Consider the following 12,654-nt stretch of genomic DNA (forward strand, 5'->3'; position numbering starts at 1 on the left):
GGAAGTTGTACCATTAGAATCTATTGCAGCAGATGAGACAGCAAGCTGAGGTGGGAAATTTTACCATTAGAGTTCGTTGCGGCAGATGAGACTGCAAGCAGAGGTGGGAAATTGTACCATTAGAGTCTATTGCAGCAGATGAGACAGCAAGCAGAGGTGGGAAGTTGTACCATTAGAGTCCATTGCGGCAGATGAGACAGCAAGCAGAGGTGGGAAGTTGTACCATTAGAGTTCATTGCAGCATATGAGACAGCAAACAGAGGTGGGAAGTTGTACCATTAAAGTCCATTGCAGCAGATGAGACAGCAAGCAGAGGTGGGAAGTTGTACCATTAGAGTCTATTGCAGCAGATGAGACAGCAAGCATAGGTGGGAAGTTGTACCATTAGAATCTATTGCAGCAGATGAGACAGCAAGCAGAGGTGGGAAGTTGTACCATTAGAATCTATTGCAGCAGATGAGACAGCAAGCTGAGGTGGGAAATTTTACCATTAGAGTTCGTTGCGGCAGATGAGACAGCAAGCAGAGGTGGGAAGTTGTACCATTAGAGTCTATTGCAGCAGATGAGACAGCAAGCAGAGGTGGGAAGTTGTACCATTAGAGTCCATTGCGGCAGATGAGACAGCAAGCAGAGGTGGGAAATTATACCATTAGAGTTCATTGCGGCAGATGAGACAGCAAACAGAGGTGGGAAGTTGTACCATTAAAGTCCATTGTAGCAGATGAGACAGCAAGCATAGGTGGGAAGTTGTACCATTAGAATCTATTGCAGCAGATGAGATAGCAAGCAGAGGTGGGAAGTTGTACCATTAGAGTCCTTTGCGGCACATGAGACAGCAAGCAGAAGTGGGAAGTTGTACCATTAGAGTCTATTGCGGCAGGTGAGACAGCAAGCAAAGGTGAGAAGTTGTACCATTAGAGTCTATTGCAGCAGATGAGACAGCAAGCAGAGGTGGAAAGTTGTACCATTAGAGTCCATTGCAGCAGATGAGACAGCAAGCAGAGGTGGGAAGTTATACCATTAGAGTCTATTGCAGCAGATGAGACAGCAAGCAGAGGTGGGAAGTTGTACCATTAGAGTTCATTGCGGCATATGAGACAGCAAACAGAGGTGGGAAGTTGTACCATTAAAGTCCATTGCAGCAGATGAGACAGCAAGCTGAGGTGGGAAATTTTACTATTAGAGTTCGTTGCGGCAGATGAGACAGCAAGCAGAGGTGGGAAGTTGTACCAAGAACATTGACAGCTGGCATGGAGTAACGATCAGAGTGGAGTTAAATAGAGCAGCCAGCCTAAGACTAAACTAGGTCACCTGTGGAAGGAACCTCAGAACCAGCAGCTCCACTCACAGCCACCAGAGGGAGTCCATGGACAGAACTTGCCGAAGTACCATTCATGACCACAGGAGGGAGTTCGATAACAGAATTCACAACAGATGAGACAGCAAGCAGAGGTGGGAAGTTGTACCATTAGAGTCCATTGCGGCAGATGAGAAAGCAAGCAGAGGTGGGAAGTTGTACCATTAGAGTCCATTGCAGCAGATGAGACAGCAAGGAGAGGTGGGAAGTTATACCATTAGAGTCTATTGCAGCAGATGAGACAGCAAGCAGAGGTGGGAAGTTGTACCATTAGAGTTCATTGCGGCATATGAGACAGCAAACAGAGGTGGGAAGTTGTACCATTAAAGTCCATTGCAGCAGATGAGACAGCAAGCAGAGGTGGGAAGTTGTACCATTAGAGTCTATTGCAGCAGATGAGACAGCAAGCATAGGTGGGAAGTTGTACCATTAGAATCTATTGCAGCAGATGAGACAGCAAGCAGAGGTGGCAAGTTGTACCATTAGAATCTATTGCAGCAGATGAGACAGCAAGCTGAGGTGGGAAATTTTACCATTAGAGTTCGTTGCGGCAGATGAGACTGCAAGCAGAGGTGGGAAGTTGTACCATTAGAGTCTATTGCAGCAGATGAGACAGCAAGCAGAGGTGGGAAGTTGTACCATTAGAGTCCATTGCGGCAGATGAGACAGCAAGCAGAGGTGGGAAATTATACCATTAGAGTTCATTGCGGCAGATGAGACAGCAAACAGAGGTGGGAAGTTGTACCATTAAAGTCCATTGCAGCAGATGAGACAGCAAGCATAGGTGGGAAGTTGTACCATTAGAATCTATTGCAGCAGATGAGATAGCAAGCAGAGGTGGGAAGTTGTACCATTAGAGTCCTTTGCGGCACATGAGACAGCAAGCAGAAGTGGGAAGTTGTACCATTAGAGTCTATTGCGGCAGGTGAGACAGCAAGCAAAGGTGAGAAGTTGTACCATTAGAGTCTATTGCAGCAGATGAGACAGCAAGCAGAGGTGGAAAGTTGTACCATTAGAGTCCATTGCAGCAGATGAGACAACAAGCAGAGGTGGGAAGTTGTACTATTAGAGTCCATTGCGGCAGATGAGATAGCAAGCAGAGGTGGGAAGTTGTACCATTAGAGTCCATGGTGGCAGATGAGACAGCAAGCAGAGCTGGGAAGTTATACCATTAGAGTCCATTGCGGCAGATGAGACAGCAAGCAGAGGTGGGAAGTTGTACCTGTGTGAAGAGAGAAGATGGATGTTAGTTCTTTGCCATGGAATAACTGCTGTATCATGACGCTTTGCTTCTGTGATGCTTGCGTGCACCCCCACATCATCTCCATCTCTATCCATCCATCCATCCCCATCCATCCATCTCTATCCATCCATCTCTATCCATCCATCCATCTCTATCTATCCATCCATCCATCTCTATACATCCATCTCTATCCATCTCTATCCATCCATCCATCTCTATCCATCCATCTCTTTCCATCCATCCATCTCTATCCATTCATCCATCTCTATCCATCCATCCATCTCTATCCATCCATCTCTATTCATCCATCCATCTCTATCCATCCATCCATCTCTATCCATCCATCTCTATCCATCCATCCATCTCTATCTATCCATCCATCTCTATCCATCCATCTCTATCCATCCATCTCTATCTATCCAATTATCCATCTCTATCCATCCATCTCTATCTATCCATCCATCTCTATCCATCCATCTCTATCTATCCATCCATCCATCTCTATCCATCCATCTGTATCCATCCATCTCTATCTATCCATCCATCCATCTCAATCCATCCATCCATCTCTATCTATCCATCCATCCATCTCTATCTATCCATCCATCTCGATCCATCCATGTCTATCCATCCATCATCTCTATCCATCCATCCATCTCTGTCCGTCCATCCATCTCTATCCATCCATCCCCATCCATTCATTTTTATCTCTCCATCCATATCCATCCATCTCTATCCATCCATCTCTATCCATCCATCTCTATCTCTCCATCCATCCATATCCATCCCCATCCATCCATCTCTATGCATCCATCCCTATCCATCCCTATCTCTCCATCCATCCCTATCCATCCATCCATCCATCCATCTCTATCCATCCATCTCAATCCATCCATCCATATCTTTCCATCCATCCATCTCCATCATCTCAATCCATTCATCCATATCTTTCCATCCATCCACATCTATATATCCATCCATCCATCTCTATCCATCCATCCCCATCCATCCATCCCTATCTCTCCATCCATCCCTATCTCTCTATCCATCCCTATCTGTTGTGAATTCTGCTTTTGGGCTCCCTCCGGTGGTTATAGATGGTAATGCAGTTGTCTCTGGGCTGCAGTCTTGGACAGGTGTATCCGCTTGTTCTGTCTCCGCCATCTAATATTGTTACCCTGATTATCTCTTTGCATAATTGCAGGTTTCTCAGTATGGATATTCATACCTTTATTTGTATGTGATGCTTTGGCTCCCTCTAGCGGTCAGAGTTATGTTGGCAGTTCAATCTTGTTTTTGTATTATCCATGTCTGATTCTCCTCCTCCTTTGCAATGCATTATGGTAGCTCAGCCTCCATTTCCCTCCATTTTTCCTTTCACTTTCTTCAGTTTGCCTTCTAGGAAAGACGCTTCACTTCATCCCCCTTGCGATTGCATTGCCGGTATGTCTTTATGCTTCCTATAGATATTTCTGCTCTATATTAGCTTAGTTTAACCAGTTGTACTCCTAGTTTAGTCACTAGCCTTCTAAATGTTATGCATAATGTATATCATGTGTATTATGTATCTGTTCTATGCCATGCACTGATTCTATGTATATCATTGTTCACAGTTTCACCGCATCAATATACCACTACGTTTAATAAAGCACAGACTCAACCACAGTCTCCTTATTGGACCTCGGTATAGCGGTTTAGCTGACTGTATAGCTACGTATGAGCCTGCCTCAGCTAGTGAGGACAGAACACCGCTAATTGCAATTCTGACTGGGCTATTTAGCTTTGCAGGACTCATTAGTCCTGGCCAGTTGTCAGTTGTTTTTCTCAGTCTGGTTGGATTCTCTGGAGTTGCAGATATACTCTCCACATCTTTAGTTAGGTGGTGGAGTTTTGTATTTTCTGCTGTGGATATTTTTGTAGTATTTTTATGCTGACCGCTTAGTATCCTGTCCTGTCCTTTTCTATTTAGCTAGAAGTGGCCTCCTTTGCTAAGCCTGTTTTCTGCCTGCGTGTGTCTTTTCCTCTCCAACTCACAGTCATTATTTGTGGGGGGCTGCCTATCCTTTGGGGGTGTACTCTGGGTCAAGATAGTTTTCCTATTTCCATCTTTAGGGGAATTTAGTGTCGAGGTGTGTCGAGGTACCTAGGTTTTGTTAGGCACACCCCACGGCTACTTCTAGTCGCGGTGATAAGATCAGGGTTTGCGGTCAGTATAGTTACCACCCACTCCAGTGAAGGTTTTCATGCTGCTCCAAGGCCACCTAATCATAACAGTACAACTGGCCAACAATGAGTTAAATGCATCTCAGAAGAAGGGAAGAAAGGTCTTGAGCCATTTTTTTTTCTTCATTCTACTGTGTCTTCTCCTCCCTCTTAATCTCTGGGTGGCTGAAGAGCCTTGTGCTAGCATGAATGTTCAAGAATTAGTTTCTCGTGTAGACCAGCTTGCTGCTAGGGTACAGGGTATTTCTGATTACATTGTTCAGACTCCGGCTTTAGAACCGAAGATTCCTACTCCTGATTTGTTTTTTGGTGACAGGTCCAAATTTTTGAGTTTTAAAAACAACTGTAAACTGTTTTTTGCATTGAAACCTCGATCCTCCGGTGATTCCATTCAACAGGTTAAAATCATCATCTCCCTGCTGCGTGGTGATCCACAGGATTAGGCATTTTCCCTGGAATCTGGGGATCCTGCTTTGCTTAATGTAGACTCCTTCTTCAGGCGTTAGGATTACTGTATGATGAACCTAATTCGGTGGATCAAGCTGAGAAGACCTTGTTGGCCCTGTCTCAGGGGCAAGAGGTGGCTGAATTGTATTGTCAGAAATTCAGAAAATGGTCTGTGTTGACTAAATGGAATAATGATGCTTTGGCGGCAATTTTCAGAAAGGGTCTTTCTGAATCCATTAAAGATGTTATGGTGGGGTTTCCGACACCCTCCAATCTGAGTGATTCTATGTCTCTGGCCATTCAGATTGACCGGCGCTTGCGGGAGCGCAGAACTGTGTTCGCTATGGCGTTATCCTCAGAGCAAATTCCTGAGCCTATGCAGTGTGATAGGATTCTGTCTAAAACAGAACGACAAGGTTACAGTCATCTCAATAGGTTGTGTTATTATTGTGGCGACGCTTCCCATGTCATTTCTGTCTGCCCTAAGCGGACAAAGAGGATCGCCAGTTCATTTACCATCAGTACTGTACAACCTAAATTTCTGTTATCTGTGTCCTTGATCTGTTCATTGTCATCATTTTCTGTCATGGCGTTTGTGGATTCAGGCGCCGCCTTGAACTTAATGGTCTTTGACTTTGCTAGGCGTTGTGGTTTTCCCTTGCAGCCTTTGCAGAACCCTATTCCTTTAAGGGGCATTGATGCTACACCCTTGGCTAAAAATAAGCCCCAGTTTTGGACACAGGTGACCATGCGCATGGCGCCAGCCCATCAGGAAGATTGTCGATTTCTGGTGTTGCATAATTTGCATGATGCTATTGTGCTGGGTTTTCCGTGGTTACAGGTACATAATCCTGTTTTGGATTAGAATTCCATGTCTGTGACTAGTTGGGGTTGTCAGGGGGTTCATAATGATGTTCCTCTGATGTCTATCGCCCCTTCTTCCTCTTCTGAAATTCCGGAGTTTTTGTCTGATTTTCAGGATGTATTCGATGAGCCCAAGTCCAGTTTCCTTCCACCGCACAGGAACTGCGATTGTGCTATTGACTGGATTCCAGGCTGTAAGTTTCCTAAGGGCCGACTTTTCAACCTGTCTGTACCTGAACATGCCGCCGTGCGGAGCTATATTAAGGAGTCTTTGGAGAAAGGGCATATTCGGCCATCTTCTTCACCGTTGGGAGCGGGGTTCTTTTTTGTTGCTAAAAAAGATGGTTCCTTAAGACCCTGTATTGATTATCGCCTCTTGAATAAGATTACGGTCAAGTTTCAATACCCGTTACCTTTGCTTTCCGATTTGTTTGCTAGGATTAAGGGAGCTAGTTGGTTTACTAAGATTGACCTTCGGGGGGCTTATAATCTTGTTCGTATTAAGCAGGGTGATGAATGGAAAACTGCGTTTAACACGCCCGAAGGCCATTTTGAATACCTTGTGATGCCATTCGGACTCTCTAATGCTCCATCTGTTTTTCAGTCCTTCATGCATGATATCTTCCGGAATTATCTTGATAAATTCTTGATTGTATATTTGGACGATATTTTGATTTTTTCCGATGATTGGGAGTCTCATGTGCAGCAGGTCAGGATGGTATTTCAGATCCTTCGTGACAATGCCTTGTTTGTGAAAGGGTCTAAGTGTCTTTTTGGGGTGCAGAAGGTCTCCTTTTTGGGCTTTATTTTTTCTCCCTCGTCTATAGAGATGGATCCGGTTAAGGTTCAGGCCATTCATGATTGGATTCAGCCCACATCCGTGAAGAGCCTTCAGAAATTTTTGGGTTTTGCTAATTTTTATTGCCGTTTCATTGCTAATTTTTCCAGCGTGGTTAAACTCTTGACTGATTTGACGAAGAAGGGCACTGATGTGGCGAACTGGTCCCCTGCGGCTGTCTCTGCCTTTCAGGAACTTAAATGTCGTTTTACTTCTGCTCCATTGTTGCATCAACCGGATGTTTCTCTTCCGTTTCAGGTTGAGGTTGACGCTTCTGAGATTGGGGCAGGGGCTGTTTTGTCTCAGAGGGATCCTGTTGGTTCCTTAATGAAACCGTGTGCCTTCTTTTCCCGTAAGTTTTCGCCTGCTGAACGCAATTATGATGTCGGCAATCGGGAGTTGTTGGCTATGAAGTGGGCGTTTGAGGAGTGGCGACATTGGCTTTAGGGTGCTAAGCACCGTATTGTGGTCTTGACCGATCATAAGAATCTGATTTACCTCGAGTCTGCCAAACGGTTGAATCCTAGACAGGCTCGATGGTCCTTGTTTTTTTCTCGTTTTGATTTCGTGGTCTCGTACCTTCCGAGTTCTAAGAATATTAAGGCTGATGCCCTCTCTAGGAGTTTTTTGCCTGATTCTCCTGAGGTCTTGGAACCGGTCGGTATTATGAAAGAAGGGGTGGTCCTTTCTGCCATTTCTCCTGATTTACAACGGGTTCTTCAGGAATTTCAGGCTGACAAACCTGACCGTTGTCCTGTGGGGAAACTGTTTGTTCCTGACAGATGGACTAGTAGAGTGATTTCTGAGGTTCACTGTTCCGTGTTGGCTGGTCATCCTGGCATTTTTGGTACCAGAGACTTGGTTGGTAGGTCCTTTTGGTGGCCTTCTTTGTCGCGTGATGTGCATTCTTTTGTGCAGTCCTGTGGGACTTGTGCGCGGGCCAAGCCTTGTTGCTCTTGTGCTAGTGGGTTGCTTTTGCCCTTGCCGGTCCCTGAGAGGCCCTGGACGCATATTTCTATGGATTTTATTTCCGATCTTCCTGTTTCCCAGAGGATGTCGGTTATCTGGGTTGTTTGTGACCGGTTCTCTAAGATGGTTCATTTGGTGCCTTTGCCTAAATTGCCTTCCTCTTCAGATTTGGTCCCGTTGTTTTTTCAGCATGTGGTGCGTTTGCATGGTATTCAGTAGAATATTGTGTCCGACAGAGGTTCCCAGTTTGTTTCTAGGTTTTGGCGGGCCTTTTGTGCCAAGCTAGGCATTGATTTGTCTTTTTCTTCTGCATTTCATCCTCAGACAAACGGCCAGACCGAGCAAACTAATCAGACTTTGGAGACTTATTTGAGATGCTTTGTGTCTGCTGATCAGGATGATTGGGTGGCTTTTTTGCCATTGGCCGAGTTTGCCCTTAATAATCGGGCTAGTTCGGCTACTTTGGTTTCGCCTTTCTTTTGTAATTTTGGTTTTCATCCTCGTTTTTCTTCTGGGCAGGTTGAGCCTTCTGACTGTCCTGGTGTGGATTCTGTGGTTGACAGGTTGCAGCAGATTTGGGCTCATGTGATGGACAATTTGGTGTTGTCTCAGGAGGAGGCTCAACGTTTTGCTAACCGTCGTCGGTGTGTTGGTTCCCGGCTTCGGGTTGGGGATCTGGTTTGGTTGTCTTCCCGTCATGTCCCTATGAAGGTTTCTTCTCCTAAGTTTAAGCCTCGGTTTATTGGTCCTTATAGGATTTCTGAGATTATTAATCCGGTGTCTTTTCGTCTGGCGCTTCCGGCCTCTTTTGCTATCCATAATGTCTTCCATAGATCTTTATTGCGGAAATATGTGGAGCCCGTTGTTCCCTCTGTTGATCCTCCGGCCCCTGTGTTGGTTGATGGGGAGTTGGAATATGTTGTTGAGAAGATTTTGGATTCCCGTTTTTCGAGGCGGAAGCTTCAGTATCTTGTCAAATGGAAGGGTTATGGCCAGGAGGATAATTCTTGGGATTTTGCCTCTGATGTCCATGCCGCTGATTTGGTTCGTACCTTTCATCTGGCTCATCCTGATCGGCCTGGGGGCTCTGGTGAAGATTCGGTGACCCCTCCTCAAAGGGGGGTACTGTTGTGAATTCTGCTTTTGGGCTCCCTCCGGTGGTTGTAGATGGTAATGCAGTTGTCTCTGGGCTGCAGTCTTGGACAGGTGTATCCGCTAATTGCAATTCTGACTGGGCTATTTAGCTTTGCAGGACTCATTAGTCCTGCCCAGTTGTCAATGTTTCTTTGGAAGTGTTGGATCTCTGCCTGGCCTCTCCTGCTTATCTGCCAGTTCAGCAAAGATAAGTGTCTGTGTCTTTTTCTGAAGCACACATGCTGTGTGCTTATTTTCAGTGCTGATCTTTTGTTTCTATTTGTCCAGCTTAGACTGTGTCAGTTGTTTTTCTCAGTCTGGTTGGATTCTCTGGGGTTGCAGATATACTCTCCACATCTTTAGTTAGGTGGTGGAGTTTTGTATTTTCTGCTGTGGATATTTTTGTAGTATTTTTATGCTGACCGCTTAGTATCCTGTCCTGTCCTTTTCTATTTAGCTAGAAGTGGCCTCCTTTGCTAAGCCTGTTTTCTGCCTGCGTGTGTCTTTTCCTCTCCAACTCACAGTCATTATTTGTGGGGGGCTGCCTATCCTTTGGGGGTCTACTCTGAGGCAAGATAGTTTTCCTATTTCCATCTTTAGGGGAATTTAGTCCTCCAGCTGTGTCGAGGTGTCTAGGTTTTGTTAGGCACACCCCACGGCTACTTCTAGTTGCGGTGATAAGATCAGGGTTTGCGATCAGTATAGTTACCACCTACTCCAGTGAAGGTTTTCATGCTGCTCCAAGGCCACCTAATAATAACACCTATCTCTCCATCCATCATCTCTATCCATCCATCCATCTCTATCCATCCATCTCTATCCATCCATCTCTATCTATCCATCCCTTCATCTCTATCCATCCATCCCCATCCATCTCTATCTATCCATCCATCCATCTCTATCCATCCATCCATCTCTATCCATCCATCCATCTCTATCCATTCATCCATCTCTATCCATCCATGCATCTCTATCCATCCATCCATCTCTGTCCATGCATCTCTATCAATCCATCCATCTCTCCATCCATTCATCTCTATCCATCCATCCGTCTCTGTCTATCCATCCATCTCTATCCATCCATCTCTATCCATCCATCTCTATCTATCCATCCATCTCTGTCCATCCATCCATCCCCATCCATCCATCTCCATCCATCCCTATCTCTCCATCCATCCCTATCCATCCATCCATCTCTATCCATCCATCCCTATCTATCCATCCTTCCATCTCTATCCATCCATGCATCTCTATCCATCCATCCATCCATCCCTATCCATCCCAATCCATCCATCTCTATCCATCCATCTCTCCATCCATCTCTATCTATCCATCCATCTCTGTCCATCCCCATCCATCCATCCCATCCATCCATCTCCATCCATCCCTATCTCTCCATCCATCCCTATCCATCCATCCATCCATCCATCCATCTCTATACATCCATCCCTATCTATCCATTCATCTCTATCCATCCATGCATCTCTATCCATCCATCCCTATCCATCCCTATCCATCCATCCATCTCTATCCAACCATGCATCTCTATCATCCATCCATCCCCATCCATCCATCTCTATCCATCCATGCATTTCTATCCATCCATGCATCTCTATCCATCCATCCATCCCCATCCATACATCTCTATCCATCCTTCTCTATCCATCCATCTCTGTCCATTCATCCATCTCTATCCATCCATCTCTATCCATCCATCCATCTCTATCTATCCATCCATCCATCTCTATCCATCCATCCATCTCTATCCATCCGTCCATCTCTATCTATCCATCCATCCATCTCTATCCATCCATCTCTATCTATCCATCCATCCATCTCTATCCATCCATCTCTATCTATCCATCCATCCATCTCTATCCACCCATCTCTATGCATCTCTATCTATCAATCCATCCATCTCTATCCATCCATCTCTATCCATCCATCCATCTCTATCCATCATCTCTATCCATCCATCTCTATCTATCCATCCATCCGTCCATCTCTATCCATCCATCTCTATCCATTCGTCCATCTCTATCCATCCATGCATCTCTATCCATCCATCCATCTCTGTCCATGCATCTCTATCCATCCATCCCTATCTCTCCATCCATCCCTATCCATCCATCCATCTCTATCCATCCATCCCTATCTATCCATCCATCCATCTCTATCCATCCATGCATCTCTATCCATCCATCCATCCCTATCCATCCCCATCCATCCATCTCTATCCATCCATCTCTCCATCCATCCATCTCTATCCATCCATCCATCCATCCATCCCCTTCCATCCATCTCCATCCATCCCTATCTCTCCATCCATCCCTATCCATCCATCCATCTCTATCCATCCATCCCTATCTATCCATCCACCTCTATCCATCCATCCCTATCTATCCATCCATCTCTATCCATCCATGTATCTCTATCCATCCATCCATCAATCCATCCCTATCCATCCATCCCTATCCATCCATCCCTATCCATCCATCCATCTCTATCCAACCATGCATCTCTATCCATCCATCCATCCATCCCCATCCATTCATCTCTATCCATCCATGCATTTCTATCCATCCATGCATCTCTATCCATCCATCCATCCCCATCCATCCATCTCTATCCATCCATCTCTATCCATTCATCCATCTCTATCCATCCATCTCTATCTATCCATCCATCCATCTCTATCCATCCATCCATCTCTATCCATCCATCCATCCCCATCCATCCATCTCTATCCATCCATCTCTATCCATTCATCCATCTCTATCCATCCATCTCTATCTATCCATCCATCCATCTCTATCCATCCATCCATCTCTATCCATCCATCCATCCATCTCTATCTATCCATCCATCCATCTCTATCCATCCATCTCTATCTATCCATCCATCCATCTCTATCTATCCATCCATCCATCTCTATCCATCCATCTCTATCCATCTCTATCTATCCATCCATCCATCTCTATCCATCCATCTCTATCCATCCATCTCTATCCATCCATCCATCCATCTCTATCTATCCATCCATCCGTCCATCTCTATCCATCCATCTCTATCCATCCATCTCTATCCATCCATCCATCTCTATCTATCCATCCATCCATCTCTATCATCCATCCATCTCTATCCATCCATCCATCTCTGTCCATCCATCACCATCCATTCATTTTTATCTCTCCATCCATATCCATCCATCTCTATCCATCCATCTCTATCTCTCTATCCATCCATATCCATCCATATCCATCCCCATCTCTCCATCCATCCCCATCTATCCATCCATCTCTATCCATCTATCTCAATCCATCCATCCATATCTTTCCATCCATCTCAATCCATCCATCCATATCTTTCCATCCATCCATCTCTATCCATCCATCCATCTCTATCCATCCATCCCTATCCATCCATCCCTATCTCTCCATCCATCCCTATCTCTCCATCCATCCCTATCTCTCCATCCATCCATCTCTATCCATCCATCCTTCCATCATTATCCATCCATCCATCTCTATCCATCCATCCCCATCCATCTCTATCTATCCATCCATCCATCTCTATCCA

Source organism: Ranitomeya imitator, chromosome 2 (genome assembly GCF_032444005.1).
Source record: "Ranitomeya imitator isolate aRanImi1 chromosome 2, aRanImi1.pri, whole genome shotgun sequence".
Classification (NCBI taxonomy): Eukaryota; Metazoa; Chordata; class Amphibia; order Anura; family Dendrobatidae; genus Ranitomeya; species Ranitomeya imitator.